The 17,519-nt window shown below is 47.0% G+C and overlaps 1 protein-coding gene across 1 annotated transcript in view; it reads right to left on the bottom strand.

The window, feature by feature from the left end:
• Positions 1-17,519, bottom strand: part of LOC135912847 (uncharacterized) — a 335,829-nt gene that overhangs the window by 245,494 nt on the left and 72,816 nt on the right. The gene's annotated exons all lie outside the window — the stretch shown is intronic.

Here is a 17,519-nt window from a genome sequence, read left to right as displayed (position 1 = left end):
GCGAAATTATACGGCAAGGTTATCGGCGGATGCGGCACGAGAACTTCGAGGCATGGTCGACGCTAGGTCTAAAGCGATGGAAAAAGCGTGACTGTAGGACGTCCAGCATGAAAAGCGACAACAGAGCGTAATGCGCTTCCCCCGGCATGATGATTAACGACCAGTAAGGCGTACACAGGCGAAGGCTGACCGCCATCTGTTTGGCGCATATGACATTTCTGTCGGCTTTCGTGAATATAAGACACTGGTATTTGCATTACCGACAATCTTTATTTTTCGTTTTTTTTTTGCTCGCGCCGTTGTGTATACGCAAACATCCTATGAGGCCACAGACCCAGTGTAATGCGACGCTCTCTGGTTTCAAAGCCCCGGCAGATATTGACTCACAAATACCTGGCGGCATGGAGCTACGCTTAATATGGGCGGAATACAGTTTAAGAGTTTGCAAATCCTCTTTCGAGTCCGCGCACATTACTTGCTTTTTTCATACGGCTGAGCTTTCGTGATATTAAAGTGAATGGAGTGATAAATGGTGCTCAACTCCTTGGTCAAAGAGGAAACGAGATCAGATAGAGACTCACTCAGCTATCGGCACGGAGCATTCGCTTTGCATGGGCGAATTTCGAAAGCTGCAGCAGCCCATGCAGCCAATGGAAAGGCGTTCCCATACAGCTCTATAAGCGGTGTGCCCCCGTCGTTTCTCTGTCCGAATGATCACGAAAGCGGGGCAGCGGCTAGTGCACCTAAGAACACCCTCTTTAAGCATTCAAGCCACGCGCTGTTGAAGAATAAACGAAGCTATCTCCAAAGATTGAATTCCCGTGCCAGGCCACCAGTCACACACGGACATAAAGGAGATGTGATCCTGGAAGATGCTTTCTGAATTTCTTACGCCCAGTGCATGCTGCGAACCTCACGGATCTGGGGAAAGGACCAGAAAGGAGAGAGGAGGGGGCGGCACCCTATGTTGCAGGAGTTCATTCGGCACAATAATGTCCGGCTTCTTTTTCAAATAAGAGTGTCTTGGTGTCGATCGCTCGAGGACGGGTCACGCGAACGATATACATAGGTTTGCGACAATCCTTTACAAAGCTGCTTGCATATGCACCGGCCTGCGTGGTACTGAATATCAAGAATAAATTATGTGGACCCGTTTGGACAAACAAACGTTCTCCTACGTAAGGGCTTCGCCCGACTGGCCGTCGCCACGAAGATTGTCTCGCTACCACGTCGATGACTAACCGTGACTAATCCTGACAATGACTATTTAAAACGCGTACGCTGGAGCACCGACTAGTATAGGAGGCCGCTCTGACCCAAGAAAGTTTCTATGCGAGCTAAACAGAGAGAAACGAAGGGGTAAAGGTAAGGAAGTTAACCACCCTATACTGCACATGGGGGGGGGGGGGGGGGGGAAGAGGAAGAATAGATAAGGAGAGAAAAGAAAAATAGTAGTCAGTCAGTCACAGTCAGTCGGAGAGGAATGTCCACTGCCACACGCTAAAAAATTACATCACGGCTAGCGCAGTCAGGCACTTTTGTTTTTCTTTTCCTCGATCGTGTCTTTCGCCTCTTCTGTCCTGCCAACCTCTCCTTTCCAGCTCCTTTCTAAACTCCCTTGCAAGTGAATAGTTTGCTTTCTGTTAGAAAGGAGTTGCGGACAGGAAAGAGAAAGGAGTTCGTAAGAGAGTTTACGCCGCAGAAACGGTAAAACGAGGCCGTATTTCTTCGGAACTGAGTTTGAACTGCGCAAATAATACAAGGAGCCGAAGAAACAGATACCACAGACAAGCGCCGAGCTCTGGAGTAATATTAACTCCATGGTCACTTTCACGGTCCGACGCAGCTAGCAGAATGCGAGTGCTTGCACAGGAGATCACGATCTATCTATGGTGCACACCAAACAGCCAGACCAACCGGAGCAACCGTCAATACCACCTGCCCTCTTTGGTGCATCTCTTTATGCCAACTGGACTCCGCCGAAGAGAGGCCACTCTGCTTTATCGCTTATGGCTAGGGGTGGATTTCACGAAATCTTACTCATTTTGCATTGGAATGGCCGACAACACTCTCTGCAATGCCGGTCTTTGCGAGGAGACGCTAGAACACATTCTGTGCGACTGTCCTGAATATAATGTTCAGCGACAGTCCCTGGCGTCCGTTCAAGCGCAGCTTGACACTACACCATTGTCACTCGAAACGATTTTCACATGTCGCCGACAAAAGACATCGCAGCTGAAGGCGACGAAGGGTCTAGTTCGGTTTCTGAAAGAGACGGGATTGGACAAGCGGCTGTGACAGTGATATCACGCACCACGCAAGAGTGATGGACTCTAACTGACGATGTGTGTGCTGTGCTATGTGCTATGTGCTCTCTCTCTCTCCCTCTCTCTATCTATCTCTATCTCCCTTCCCCATCTCTCATCCCCCCCCCATCCTGCTCCCATGTGTAGGGTAGCAAACCGGCATGAGCTAAACTGGTTAACCTCCCTGCCTTTCCTTCTCCACTTTTTCCTTCCTTCCTTGGCTCCATGCTGTCTTTCTCTTGCGTCGCAATAGTAGGACGACAATACCCAGGCTCTTTATTGGTTAACGTGAAGCCGCCGTTCCTATATATATCGGCGTGTATACGAGGGCTGAAAGCAAGTGCGCTGATTCAAAATTTTCTGGGTTGTAGTGAAGAAGGTGATGTGCTACTTAGCTGACAACGAACGATCCACGCGGTGCACCATGGTGAAGGGCGAAGTGCTGAACATAGAAAAACGCAATTCGCACACGGTAGCGGCCGGAAGTGCTGCAGCCTCAGCGTGGTGCATGAACTGACTGGGACCTGCACTTATCAACGCCTCTTAAAGAAGACTTCAGGCCTGCGCGCTGCCAGATGTCACCTGAGCAACGTCACATCCGGTAGGCGATCGCGTCCGGTATAGGCGCGCGCGAGAGAGCGAACCAAGCGAACCCCGTAGTCCGCGCAACAGTACCCGCGCTGGACTAGCAACAACCAGCCTGACGTTGCATGTATCGTTCTGGCGTAGTTTTGTGTTCCTGTACTGGGTATGCGCTCCTGCGCGTGATCAACGCGCGTGGTGGTGCTTAAGCCGTGAATTGCGGCTGTCAGCATGTCGCACAATTGCTGCGTGCCGAAATGCCGGGGAAACTACAACGAAGACTCGAAAATTCAAGTCTTCTCATTTACGAAGGACGACGCCCAGCGAAAGAAGTGGCTGCGTGCCATACCACGCACGTACTACCAAGTTACAGCTGCTTCAAGGGCAAGGATTGCTTTAATTAGTTTGTTGTGAACCCCCCCTCCCCCCCTTCCTCTTCATGCGCGCTTTCATTCAGTTCATTGTCAGTGCGCACACATTGAGCGTTAGGCCTGCAATCCGTTGCATCGCTGAGAGGGACAAGGCGTTGGAGGGACTCCTAGAATGCTTCCTACGGCTGATCGACGAAAACTGTCGCATTCATATTTAACACAGAGGTGGCGTAAAGACGGCAGAGTTGGCTTTTTCTAGTTTTATGTCGCATATTTGCCAAATCGTTTGAGATTAATAATCAGATATGAAGGATGTCTTGCAAAGAAAAGGTCTCTAAGCAACGCCAGCTCTCGCTGTTGAGTGGAGTCAAGAACTCTCAACTTTTCGCTTAATCTGCTCCCGTTCTTCTGCAGTTGGGAAGAAATTGCACAGCGGCTCGAGCTGTAGGGAAGTTATTTTTCAGTCGGTCATCGCCGTAGACGGGGCCATCTCCGATCTATTCTGCCATGCAAGTACGCTGTAATTTTGCGGTGATAAAAGGGCTCACAACTAAATGCTACGTTCTGTGCGATGATCCGCGCGAGCATGATCCAGCTAGTGATACCAGCCGTTTTGAGCGGCCCAACTGTTTCTGATATCGGGTGGAAAGCTAAATTGGTCACGGAAGCGGATTCAAAGCTTTGTTTCGTGAATTCAGACACATGGTCATTGATTTACGCAGTTGGTGACGCTAAGCTTCGTTGGCGATGCTTTCGGCTGTCGTCATTTGACCAATTCGCTGTTAAGTTGAGCAGCCGTAGCATTTAGATTCGCTCTCATAGTTCATTTGCCTAATCTGCCTGTTGTACGTTCTTTTATGCTCTTCAGCCGCTATGATTTTCGCGAAATGATCTTGCCGAGCCAAACGACAAGAGTAATTGTGAAATGGAAGCATGCTTTTTCGATCTTTTAGCACACGCTAACTGAGGAGCACATGTGTCTTCTCTGAAAAGTGTTCGTTCAGCCTGTGCTTGCATCTCGAAAGAACCTAATCTGCCAGTACCAGAAAAACCAGCTTGAGCACATATACATAATATGAGTTCTGTCCTTTTGGAGACACTATGACATCGTTTTGTGAGAGCTCCTTGCTTTATTTTCGCAGATCTGTGCGCTGCACTTCCATGAGAGCTTTATTTTAAAGAAGTCTATCATGACCAAAGGACTGGAAAGATTATCAAGACCACTTTGCCGGTATTACGAATGGACCCTAGTGCTGTGGCTTCAATATTCAAGGACAGCCCATCATACTTGTCCACACCACAGTGTTCCAAAACAAGAGAGGAGCCACAAGATCGACTGCAGCGGCTGGAGTCCTCCCACCTTGCAAAGGCATTGGCGGATTTATTGTCGTCACATATAGGATGGAAGTTAGCAGGTATCAGTTCCAGACATTAACAGAGCTGAAGACATGTCTGCAGGGATCCTCGTTGCCAGAAAAGTGGTCAGCACTGCATACTTCGTCGAGTGTAATGTTCCTGTTGCTAACCGGAGGCACCATGCCAAGGATTGAAGCTTCGGTTGGGATCAGTGACAGTACGGACATAACTGTATGCCATCAAAAGGTTAAACTTACCAAAGTAAATTACTATCCTGTCCCCAGCAAGGTCCAGGATATCAGATGCATCTTAGAAATTAGAGAATTTGTCTAATTTTGAAACACAATCTATTATTCCTGAGGATGTGGTAAAATCTGTCGATACCCTGCTCCAGGTTTTGAAACAGCTACCAGTGGAAACTCGAAGTGTCCTTAAAGTGCTGAAAGAACAGCTGGAAATAGTCACAATGAAAATGCCCGGATATTCACCACGTTTGATGGTTATTGCTGTAGTCTTCTCTTTACAATATCGTCACACGCTTACAAATTCCTGCCACAAGCAAGTGTTATTACACGTCCTCACCCTGCTATCATCAGAAAGCTTTGTGCGTCAGGCGAGCTGTCACCGCAAGGAGAGACCGATGAAAAATTTTTTGTCTTACATGTAGAAGCGTGTGGAGTGTCTTCAGCCTTACGGGCGCATATTGACTTGATGCTTGATGAAATTCACTTGAAACCATTCTTCCATTACAAGGGCGGCAATGTTTGTGGAGCTGCCTTTAATACGTCTGACGCTGCCATGACGGCCCATGTTTTTGTGGTACAAAGTTTGGTTTCATCTTTTAAAGAGGTCGCTTACATCCTTCGTGTTAAAACCATTGACGCTGCTATGTTGCATAACGTCGCCCTTAAAGTCGTGACTGGTTTGGAGTCGCACGGGTACAAAGTAGTGTGTATTGTTACTGACAATTCTATCAATATAAATACAATGTCAAGCTTTTGCAGTCCTCCAAAGCTGCAGTTTGTGTATCCACATCCCTGCGACCCGACGAGGCGCCTGTTTTACATTGTTGACACGATCCACCTCTTGAAATGTGTGCGCAATAATTGGATAAAGAAATCATGGCAACAATTTCTATTACCCGAAGTTTCAGATCGCTAGGTATACAATTGACAGTCGTCATATCATGTGGGCTTCGTTTGAAGCACTGCGCAGGCTGCACAAACTGGAAGAAGGGTGTTTGCTAAAGTATGACCACCAGTTAACCTCAAAAGCTTTGAATCCGCCAAAGATAGAGCGGCAAATATGAAGATTGCACTACAATTATTCAATCAATTTACTACAGAAGGGCTTCTGGCGCACGTCAATGACATTGACAGAGCAGCAGAAGCTGCAAACTTTATCAACATTATCGTTCGCTGTCGGTCAGTGGTAAATGTCAAAACACCTTCGAAGGGCTTCCAAAAACGTGACCATTTTCATGGGCCAGTGAAAGGAATGGGAAATGACGAAATAATCCAATTTCTTGAGAAGTTTGCAGACTGGCTAGACATATGGATTGTACTTCGTTTTGACAATGGCGTTTTCACTCGTGAAACGGTTAGTGCCTTGCGTCTTACGTCGTGTGGGCTTATGGGATTTTCTCGCTAATGCCTTGAGAAACTTAAGATGCGCTATGTGCTTCTGGAAAAAATTCAGACCGATCCACACGAGGCGAAGTTCGGTCAATACAGACAACCTGCGGGCGGCCAGTGCCATGTTTCGATTCGACAAGTGGACGAGTGTGAGGCAAAACTTATTTTGCAAAATTCGCTGCCAGTTCTACCAACTGAAGAACTGAGGCTTCCTCAACTGAACACGCGACAAATGCAGAACTTTGATGAAGCCTGCGGCATTGAAATCACAGATTCTGACCTGGATACCTTGTCTTCAAAAATCCCAGTGATCACATATGTAGCTGGGCATTGTGCTCATGCTACTTTTAAGGCACTGAAATGTGAAGCATGCAAAATAAACATTGTAGTGGCTAGGAAAGTGGAGGAATCCCATGAAGAAAATAGCCTCATCGACGCCCTTAATAGGGGTGGTCTGTTTTTTCTTTCAGCACCGGTTATTGAAAATGCTGTGATGTATGCGCATACAGTAATAGAACAACTTCTATTTAAGGAACACTGCCTTAGTATTTTGAAGTTAGAAGACCAGTGAACTGCTCTTATATGGGTAGCAACATAGGTCTAACCAGAATTAGAAGACTGACACATGCCTGAATGGCCATAGACCTGAACAAGTCACGGACCTATTGCTGCATCCAGCAACAAACATTCTTCTAAATAGCATGTGCAAAAGGAAAAATGACCTTCTGTCAGCGTCGTCTCATAATGCGGAATTAAAATAAAGGAAGCTAACTGTCTTGTCCAAAAGTTAGGTTATTTTCACGGCTTTCTGCTCTTTTCTGCACTTTTGCCTGGGTAATTTACTGTTGTTCTTGTTTCTTTTTCGATAATTATATAATTGCAGTTTAATATATCACCAGTCAGTGTGTCGCTTCTATTTCACTGTGCACGTGCTTGTTTGTGCATGTGGAGTGTTTGTTGCTTTAATTTGTTTTCGCAGTGCCGTATTTTCCAAAGGAATCAAGTTCCTAATCCTAGTCGCTTGCAGTTATTTTCAACAAATATGTTTTGTGCTCTATCTGTGTATTGCTCTACGTTTTTTGTATTTTTTGACTGCCAGCAATGACTGCTTTGCTACTTGACGAATCGCGTACACACAGAGGATGGCTTGCATTGCCGACAGCTGCACGTTGCTTCATTACCTTGAATATGTTTGTTGCGGTGACCTGTTCTTCCCCTTTATGTGACACGCTCCAAATCTTAAGTGTATTCATGAGTAGAGTTCCTTTATGTCTTGATATTTAAAGGGTATGTTTGTTCTACAAGTCTATGGTTGCTATCTGGCAGTTAAATTAGTGCTTTATTAGTGTTTTTCACTGTCTATATTTCAATATTGTGTTTTTATTTGTTTATGGTGCCTTTGAATGCCCTTGACCAATAAACCGAAATTTGTCTTCTGGTTGACATTAAATTTTGCTTCATTCTGGAATTTTCAGCACACAATAAACTGCTCCATGGGGGCAACAATCTTATGAAGCTGCAGTGGGTATGCTATTATACATGTTGTACGAAGGTGATGAGCAGCTGGTGTTGCCTCCATCAACGCGAATTCACGTGGCGCGCGCCGGTGAAGCAGAAGCCGGCCAAACAACTGCACTGCAGAAGTCGCCCCGCGTTTTGTATCGCAATTATTCACTCACCTAGAGAGTACTTCATCAACCTTACTTTAAAAGAAGCACTGCAGCTGACAAGGCCCCTAGCTCATTCACAGCAGGTTCTGCCCTTCTTTATAAATTAGCGCATGCCTGTCTTACTTTTTTTTTGGCGCTTGGAATATATTTGCATTTTCCCCTTTCTGATCAGTACTACACTCGCATAATGCAAAGGAGAATAGAAAATTCAGTCGAGTGGAGTTCACGTCTAGCAAGGAAATAGACACCTACTTCAGCGTCCGTTATTGTTTACGAGCGAGGCAGATGCTGAGAATATGCTGAGAAACAAAATGCTGAGAATACCGGTAGGAAGTGGCAGCGCGCACTCTGGTATGTAGGTGCACAGCAAGAGAGCTAGGAGCCTTGCAGATTGTAGCGGAGCCTGATACCGACGTTCTGATCTATATCGTCGCCAACGTAACCCTTTCTTTTTCGAAGGCTTCAAGAACTGTTTCTAGCGATATTTGCGCCTCTACACTCTCGTCCGCACATGCAAACGAAACCGTGTTCACAGCAGCTATTCACCATGCAAGCTAACGTAGAAAAGTGCGCCTCGTAATTCGGTATCCTTGATTTTTTATTTTTTTTAGTTCAGTGACCGGCCACAACGTTTAAACAACGCATTGATCAGCGGCGTCAGTACCGCGCGGCGTTTCCATACGGAAGAAGCAAGTTTTTAATCGCGGAAGTTGTGACCTATCTGACGACATATTATAAAGCACCGTCTTGTTCGGCGAGAACCGGTATATCGAAATGTGAGCGAGGGAAGCCATGGAGAAGCGGTGAGGATCGGGTTACGCTTTCCGCGCGACGGAATGCGGCCGTTGCCGAAAGGCACTCGGCTCGCGCGCCTTTCGTTGTGCGCAGCTCGTGCACCGACGTGCGCTGCTTCATTCCATCTGTCACTGCGAGAGGGGGGACACCCACACGGGGCGTCACACGGAACGGCGCTATACAGCACACGGGTTAAACCGACCGTGGCGCTCACTTATATTCGGGTAGCATTGCCAGCAAAGAACGCGCGGGCTTCGCTGCGGCGAGCTCAGGCTGCAGATTCACTAAGGACTCTACACGAAATGACACATACGTGACCGCGCCAAATAAGCGACCTCCGAGTCATACAGGTTCTCGACGCCGCCAGTGCAAGCCCCTTATCCTGAAGTTTCCCCCCACCTCCCCCTACAAACACACACACTATACCCGGGCATTACTTGACCGGATTCTTTCGCGGGCTGGAGAAAGCGAAACAATAGACGTGAAAAGGGGGGAGGGGCTGACGAGCGAGATCTGAATCGAGCGAGATCTGACGGGTCACGCGCAGCTTAACCGCAGCTTTGTTACAATGTGTACAGTTCGATGCGTGTGTTTATACACACGGCCTAAAGCGCGCACCGCGTGAGGCGTGTGGTCTGTCAAGCCGGCACCGAATATCTTCCGTCGTGCGTCAGCCTCGTGTGCGGAGAGAAAGCCGGAAGTGCAGGGCCTCGTTCTGAAAGATATTGCGGTGGGCATAATGGATGGGTACACGGGAGATCTACTTGAGTCGCAAACTCGCGGCTTTCAAGGCGGGATAAGCAATTCTGTGGAACCCACGGCTATCAAAAAATGCATTTACCTTTCATTCATCCTGTCATATGCCTACCATATCTATGCTGTACGCCGAGTTTGATACTTCGGAATTCTGACTTACGCACAATAAATGCCAAGCATAGCCTATTATACCAGCCTTTATGGTATACGACTTTCTGGTACGACTTTTCAGTTGCAGGTAGTTCAGCAATCAATAACTAAATAATTAACTATACCAATTAGATTTGAACTAAAATAAAGTCGGCGGGACCCATCGCACCATTACGACCGACTGTAATGCGTATAGTATTGAATAAATGTAGCAACACAACTTATTGCCGCCGTTGAAACTAGTGGTGTATGAGGCGTGTACTGCAATGGGATTTGTCTTTCGCGCTTCTCTAAGAGCAGTCGTCACCATTTAGAAACGCCACCGGGAAGCCTGCGCGTGGCCTCCGAGATGCATGGCGCGCCGGCGCGTGCGAACGCTTAGAAGCGCGTCATGCATGGCCACGGTGCTCCTCTCTCGCTCTTGTTTTTCGATACGCTGCGCCATCTAGCGGCGCGGGCGAGAAGTCCGCGCGTGGCCTCCGAGACGAGAAGCGTGGCGCGCCGGTGCCAGCGAACGCTGAGGATTGTTCTCTTGCTTGCCGCCCACCTAGCGGCACATTCTCAGTGGCGCACCTCGCTAAAGCGTTGGCGTGAAAGTCGTTGATTGAAAAGCAGTACATACCTAGTGCATATGTAACGTAGCCTGCTAAAGCATCGGGTTGCTGTCCTTCAGAAAACCACGTGACGTGAATTCGATTACGCTCAGGATCAGATCATTTTAAGGGACCATTTTCGTCATTGTATACAGCGTCACATTCCCAGTGGCACATGCCTAGTTGGCCTAGTTGGCGTCAAAGGCGTTCATTGGGGATCAGCACAGACCGAGATGCACATAGCCAGCGCTCCAAGTTGGCATCACAAGGTCTCATTAAACAGCGATACCTACCCAGTCCCCCATATACAGTGACCCATATCTACGTGAAAGAGGTTCGTTGAAGAGCGGCACGCTATGTAAAAATTGCCGCATACTCAGCGACGCAAGTTGTTCCAACGGTTGGTTGCGAACCTTGTTCCCTCAGCATAGCAGCCCATTCGACCACGAACTACCCAGTGACCAAGGTAGGTGGGAAAACGGTTAGATACAATCATACTTAGAAACATAGCAAGGTGGATAGTTGGCCCCCGGAACGTGCGTGGAGTGCCCTAAGAATGCTAAAGCATTAAAAATAAAGCTGGAGAGTCCAGTGACTCTCATTGCCTAATACAATTATTGCGAACAGAAGTTATGAATATTGAAACTGAATCAGCGCAACAAATTGGAAAAAAAATGAGGAGAGATCTGACAGGGCGTTGTTAGAGAGAACAAAGCGCTGGTCGTGGAAGCCAGGTGCGTGCTACGATAGCAGTTATAATCTCCGAACTTCTCGGCATGTTAAAAAATTCCCGTATGATTTAGAGAGCCGTGGTATCAATCTCAATTCTTTCAAAAGACTCAAGTGCCGTGACTGCCGTCTGAAGTACTGAAAAGTGTCAGCGCTTCAAGTAAAGCGCGCTTTCTATTTTTCTTTTGTTGAGTAAGTGCGATATTCCATAAAAAAAGAAAGAAATGTGGAACGACCCTTATTTTCGCGCAAATTGTGACTTTCAAATACCTAATTGCATTCTTCGACGAATGCTAAATGATTACTATTAAAGGCGAAGAGACGCGTATACTTTGTGTGTAGCAGACTTAGCGGCTTTCTTTTTTATCGTAGAAGTTAGGTAGTGTGTTATTTAAATGTAAGAGATTCAGTGGCCTCCTTTGCTGCAAGAACTACTACTTTCTGTTTTCTTTGTATGCTTCGATCGTTCTTCAATATAGGGTGAAATCCAAAACAATCGAGCACTGTGACACTTTGTCGACTTTCGAGCTGCTTTCCTTGTTCACGAAGGGGGCGGAGCACCGCTCCAACCGCAATATAACGGCTTTTCCCCTCCGTCTCCTCTTACAGTGCACCGCGACGAAGCAAGTGAAGAAATCACGCAAAAACAAATACTGCACGCCCAAAATGCAGTGCCTGCAACGTACGCGCCCGTGAAAAAATAAAATAAAAAATGTGTCGCTTATGTGACATCTAAAGTAGGCTCAGCTGTGGCCGCCGATTCTGGTTTCACTAATCCTAATGCCTGCATCATTATAGAGAACTACGCATGGGTGGATGTATGGATGTTATGAGCGTCCCCTGTGGAACGGGGCAGTGGGTTGCGCCAAGAAGCTCTTGCTATTATACTGCTTAATGTCCTACCTAGGTTAAAAAAGAAAAGAAAAAGGAAAAAAAAAACATGCGTACGTTGTCCACAGCGCCATCCATTGGCAAGCGGAACACGCAAAACACGCCCGGCATGGCCTCCGAGATCGGCTGGGGCGCGGAAGCCATGCGCCTCGATGACGTTCCTAGTGGTCTGAATACATGCTTCAGAATAAATACACTATCCACTTTACGAGACCGTTCACAACGCCGTTATTTTCCTTACTAAGCATTTCCTGTGTGAGAGTACGAGTTAGCTTTGCAAGCATTGTGGGTCACTCGCACTAATTGGCCGCGGCCTGGTGGTTAGAATGGCCGATTTGAAATGGCATAATCTTTGGATCGATCGCAGGGTGTGCCTGCAAGGATGTCTTTTAGTTATTTTACGTTGTCTTGTGTTATGCTCGAACCACAACGTGGCGAATGAACGAATAAGATGGACACAGTTCCTATAGCTCATAATTGCGGTCCGGGCTCCGCAGCAAGCAACATTTGTTTCAACAGGAGGACACGTGGCAATGCACTGTGGCACGACCACGTACGCCACCGCACACGATTCGCACCCGGTACGAAAATACAACTTACGCGGCCTCTGAGCAACACTGAAGTAAAAACATGTCGTCTGGTTTTTTTTTTCTTGGGCGCTATATTTCGGTCACAGGACCCACGCAGCTTCGCCACACGTTGTCCGAGCGAGCAAATGCGCGCGACCGTCGCATAACGAGTGTTAACGCGATCATTTCCCTCTAATTTGGCGCGAAGAAGTCAGATGTAATCAGAACAAACTCCCTCCGCATTCGGGTCTCGAGAAACTCGGCAACAAATTCACCGTACTCTCGTCGCTTTGTTCTCTCGTTCTCGCCAAATCGCGAGCACAGCGAGAATCGGGCGCCAGACGCGGAGACGCCCGTTAGGGATGGCGTAATTCTCGGCGCGAAATTCCGCGCGCCAGCAGAGAACACGTGGCCTATACGAAGGCACGCATATGCATACGAGCGGCGAGAACTTTTTTTTCTTTTTTCTTTGCGGAAGTGCGCGGGAGAAGCCACAGTTCGTTAGTGCGAAAAAAAGTGGGACGTTTCTTCTTTCCGTTCCGGCGCGCTGATTCTCTCCGCGGGCTGATGTAATTTTTTTTTTTTTTGCGTCTTCGTTCGTTGTTAGTACTTCCCTTCAGCCGCCTGTCAAACGAAGCCTCGCCACGACGCTGGGGACGCTTCGGCATTATCTCTTCCGTTGCCTTCCTGTCGCTTGTCACCGATGTCCGTCGACGTCTCTGTCGCGTTATGTGGGACGCCACCACGTGACTGAGCTTTCGGGTTCGTGCGCATCACTCAGTCACCCGCAGCGCGCCGCTGTATCGCGCGTTTCATTTCCTTTTCTTTTTTGTTTGTTATTCGCCCGGCCGTTCCGGCGGCTTTTAATACATTTATTGTTTCTTTATTGCCTGATAATGCAAAAAAAAAGAAATGGAAGAAGAGGAAACCAACGTTTAACGGCCTAATACGACGACGCCGCGTTGCTACGAGCTAACAGATAACGAGGCATAATTGGCTGCTTGGCTGACACTTCCACACACCTGCACATTACGGCGAGCTGTGCGTACAGCAATTTTCTACGACGGAAACGGGACTGTTGCACAAGAAAGCTGAATTCATTAAATGTTCGCTCGGAATTTGGAGTTCGAGGCGGGATGGTGTGTCGGCCCAGTCGGCGTGCAGTGGAATTTTATGTTTTTTCGCTGCAGAGGCTCGTGTGCCCTATAAATCAGTGCAGAGTCAATCGCATCATCTTGAAAACTGTTACACGCACAGGCTGATCTCAGAAGTAAACCTTACATATATTTTCTTTTACCTAGGAATACTTGAAATAGCAAAAATACTCGATAGACTTCAGTATTTGAATCACATTTGGGACACCCAAGGCATCCGCTGCCAGGAAATTGAGCAGTGCCGTCAATCACGTTCAGGGACTGCGGTGATGTCAGCTTGCTTGTAGTCTCGTGAGTGTGGATACTATTGCGTACCTAAAAAAAAGAAAGTACAAGTAGCGTGTGTTTCTTTCGTCCACTTCCACTTAATAAAATAAATAGCCAACTGTTCCTTTCTTCGCACTCAGTCATTCATTTAAGTTCCATCTGCAAATAAAGCCGTGAACGTAAAAGGTATTACTCCTATAATGTCATCCGGGCGTTGATTTCCCCATACACGCGCCAGTGCCCACAAGGTGCGCCATTCTAGCTCGCAATCTGCTTGCTTCTCTTTATTTTTCTTTCTTCATCCTTACAAGGAAGTGACGAGTTCCACTCCACGCGGCCGCCAAACTCGCGAAATTGCGCGCCGCGCGCCCACGCAAGTCCACAGTGCCGTCGTCGAGGTAGCGACGGGCCCTCATTTGTGGCGACGAGAGAATGCAACTTGGCGCATTTCGCTTTGTTCTGCGCAAAAACTGACAGGCGTACACACTCCTCCTTGACGGCAGGAGGCGGCCCCCTCCCCGTCTCCCGAATATATAACGCATACACCTCGGACGGAAAAGGAAAAAGCCGATGCACGCGTACGCTCCGAACACGCGCACGAGTACGCACGCACGCTCAGCATGCAGTGGCAGTGAGTTGGGTACACAGCCACTTTCCATACCATTGTTAGGCAGTCAGCGCTGTCGGCCGGCGCGCGTGCGGGGCGTGCGCAAAAAAACGAGGGACTCTCGCGCGCAGCGCGAATGCAGATAAGGCGCCCCCTTTCGTGACGCTCGCGAACCAGAGAGAGAGAGTTTCGAAGATGAGGATTCAATACGCGGGCGAAACGGATCGCGTCCCGAGACGCGATGCCTGTGGCGGCGTCCAGATGTGACGCGCCTGTTTACGTATCGCGAGCCGAAGACGTCAGAGCCTGAGATGCGTGTACATGGGTGTAACGATGCGCGCTGTCACCGTCGGGTGTTTTTGCATTTGAAAGGTGTATACGTAGCGAGAGAGGGCCCGATGCCGAGAATCAGGGCGATTCGAGATGCCAGGAGCCTGGGCGCCTGCGATGGGAACACTTCCGGTTTGCGTCCGATGCGTTAGCGTCGCAACGTGTATAGTTACGTCTGCAGGAAACTTCGGCGACAACGGTATTTGTGGAGATGGCTCGCCGCAATGACGTCCCTCCTGACGCGCGTCGTGATGTTGTAATAAATATGCTAGTTTCGGATGTCGTTCTGTGTACGTGGCTCCAATGGGAATTCAACTGTTTTCGTTTTGGAAGAAACCAAACGAGTCGATCGACGGTTATAAGTATACCAGTATAAGCATTTGACGCACGCACCCTTGCCATTGATTCAACGCGTCAAGGATGTACGGAAACTGGAGTACAACACAGTGGTTGTTGCCATAGCAGCCTGACAACACGAAGGGCCACTCTTAACGTCATTTTGGCACGTTGCGCTGCTAATTCTAGTGATTTTTGTAGTGCTGATTGATCTAACGCTCGTAATAAGAGACGGATACCGAAATAAAGAAAAACTAAAGAAGAAAGAAAAGTACATGGAAGGAAATTAGCACATAGAGATGGCACTATGGCGCATGGCTAAGTACAGCATAAGACTCAACACCTGAATATCCAACAGCACGCACGTTGTATGGAAGGGCCATATATTTCCAAGAAAGGAGAAGCTTAAATAAGGCAGCCAGTGTCTCCCTTTTCAACTTTTTCTGTCCCTCTCACAATGCAACATAAGGTGAAAGTGCAGCTATGCTTCAGTCACGATATTTCTTTCTGCATGTTATTATTCGACTGGCGCTGGCATGGCCTTCATTTTCTAAGGGTAATAATATTTCAAAGCGAGTGCCGTGGCTCCTGCTGCAACAGGCAGCGGCTCTCATGTCTCTTAGTAGTTAAAAAAAATCTTATAATGCCAATCATTACTGGGATATTTCACCGAACGGCTTTGTACGGCGAGCAGGGTAGTGTGGTTTAATTTGAAGCGACCAAGTTGTGCAAGGTAGAGCAGCTAGTTCTGCGTAATAAAACGTTAAATCACCACATAAAGCTTGTACATACATAGATTGTTGGCTCATTTCCAAGGCATACGTAAGCCTTACACGAATAGCGCATGATATTCAACTCCTTTTACTTTTTTAAATATTTTGACAACTCGAGCCGTAAGCAACTGCGCACGTGCCATAGGATGTTCCGGTTTGTATAGCACGGAATTTTCACCGTTAAAATAACGCCAATGACTGAATCTCTGTTGTGCGTTATAAGACAATGCATCACAACATGAAACCTGCATATGTAATTTTGGCATTTAGTGTGTCTTATGCACACAGTCCTCTCAATGAAATAACGCATCATATCGGCTCTTTTGAATATTATATTTTTTTTATTTCTTATATTTGTGCTTCCTCCTTATTGGGGTCATTGGGTATGCACCAATGGATACTTGTTCATTCTTGGTCAACCCTCCACAGTGGGGGTATGTGCTACTCTGGCCCGGGAGGTACAGAATTGTTAAATTTAACCATAGAACATGCGTCGTAACTCTCTGCGCATGCACCTGCCGCCACCATCTTTTCTCTCAACATGCAGCATACAGGGCATTTGTCCTCGTGCCATTATTGCCCAGGCGTCTCACACTGTGCATACGCCTGATTTGGAGCTCGCATTTTTTTCCACAGCTTGTGAGCAGTGTATTTGCACTAACGCAAGCATATCACGAGATTAATGTTGAGACCTGTGCAGCGCAACACCATAATGTTTACTTTATTTTTATTTATTTATCTTCAGTAAATTCTCACCTCGGTTAGAAGCTCTTGAATTACTGCGAACTCAGTAAATAGTTTTATAGTCATCAGTCGCTAAATAAGAAAACGAAGCGCGAAAGAAAAAGAAAATAAGCAATAAGAAATGACAATGCATATCTGTAGCGTGAAAATAATCACAGCAAAAAAACAAAACAAAAGGACAATCACTGACCTCACTTCAATTCTACTCAGCAAAGAGAGTTACATTGAAACGGGGTCAATAGACATACAGTTGACCGGCTATAATGCAACGTAATCCATTTTCTGACAGCGCACCATTGAAAGAAAGAATAGCGAAAGAATAGCGAAAAAACTGAGTATGTGCCACCTGGTGCTCCGGCTTAATTGGCAGGGAATTTCGACCCATAAAATAGTGCCACTGAGCACATCTGCTCTGCGTAATAAGCAAATAAATAAATAAATAAATAAATAAATAAATAAATAAATAAATAAATAAATCACGATATAAAAGGTGTACATATGATACCGGTTCCTAGATATCTCTAAAGCACACACATTTTTTAATAATACAGGGCATGATATACTCGATGATTTCCATGATATCTTTTTTTTTCTTGAGAGGGAGGAGGGGGGTACGTGGTCGCCCCATTCTTCGACCATAGCGCATTTCCTACTGGGCATGCGCCCATTACTGGCGAATCCTCCAAAATGGACATGCGTCACAGTGATACAAAGAATATATAGAGAGAGAGATAGAGAGAAAAAAAGAGGTTAATGAGAAAAATGGCATAGAAGTCGGCCTACTTAACCCTTTCAGACGCTATGTACACAATTGTGTACATTGCATTCTTGCGGCTTTTAGAAAAACGAAATGCCAAAACTCGAAGTTTTCGATAGTTCTGGCTCTTTTTTGTACTCTTGTCTAGC

This window comes from Dermacentor albipictus, chromosome 3 (assembly GCF_038994185.2).
Source record: "Dermacentor albipictus isolate Rhodes 1998 colony chromosome 3, USDA_Dalb.pri_finalv2, whole genome shotgun sequence".
Classification (NCBI taxonomy): Eukaryota; Metazoa; Arthropoda; class Arachnida; order Ixodida; family Ixodidae; genus Dermacentor; species Dermacentor albipictus.
Note: the sequence above shows the minus strand (reverse complement) of the source record. Positions and strands in the feature narration are given on the sequence as shown.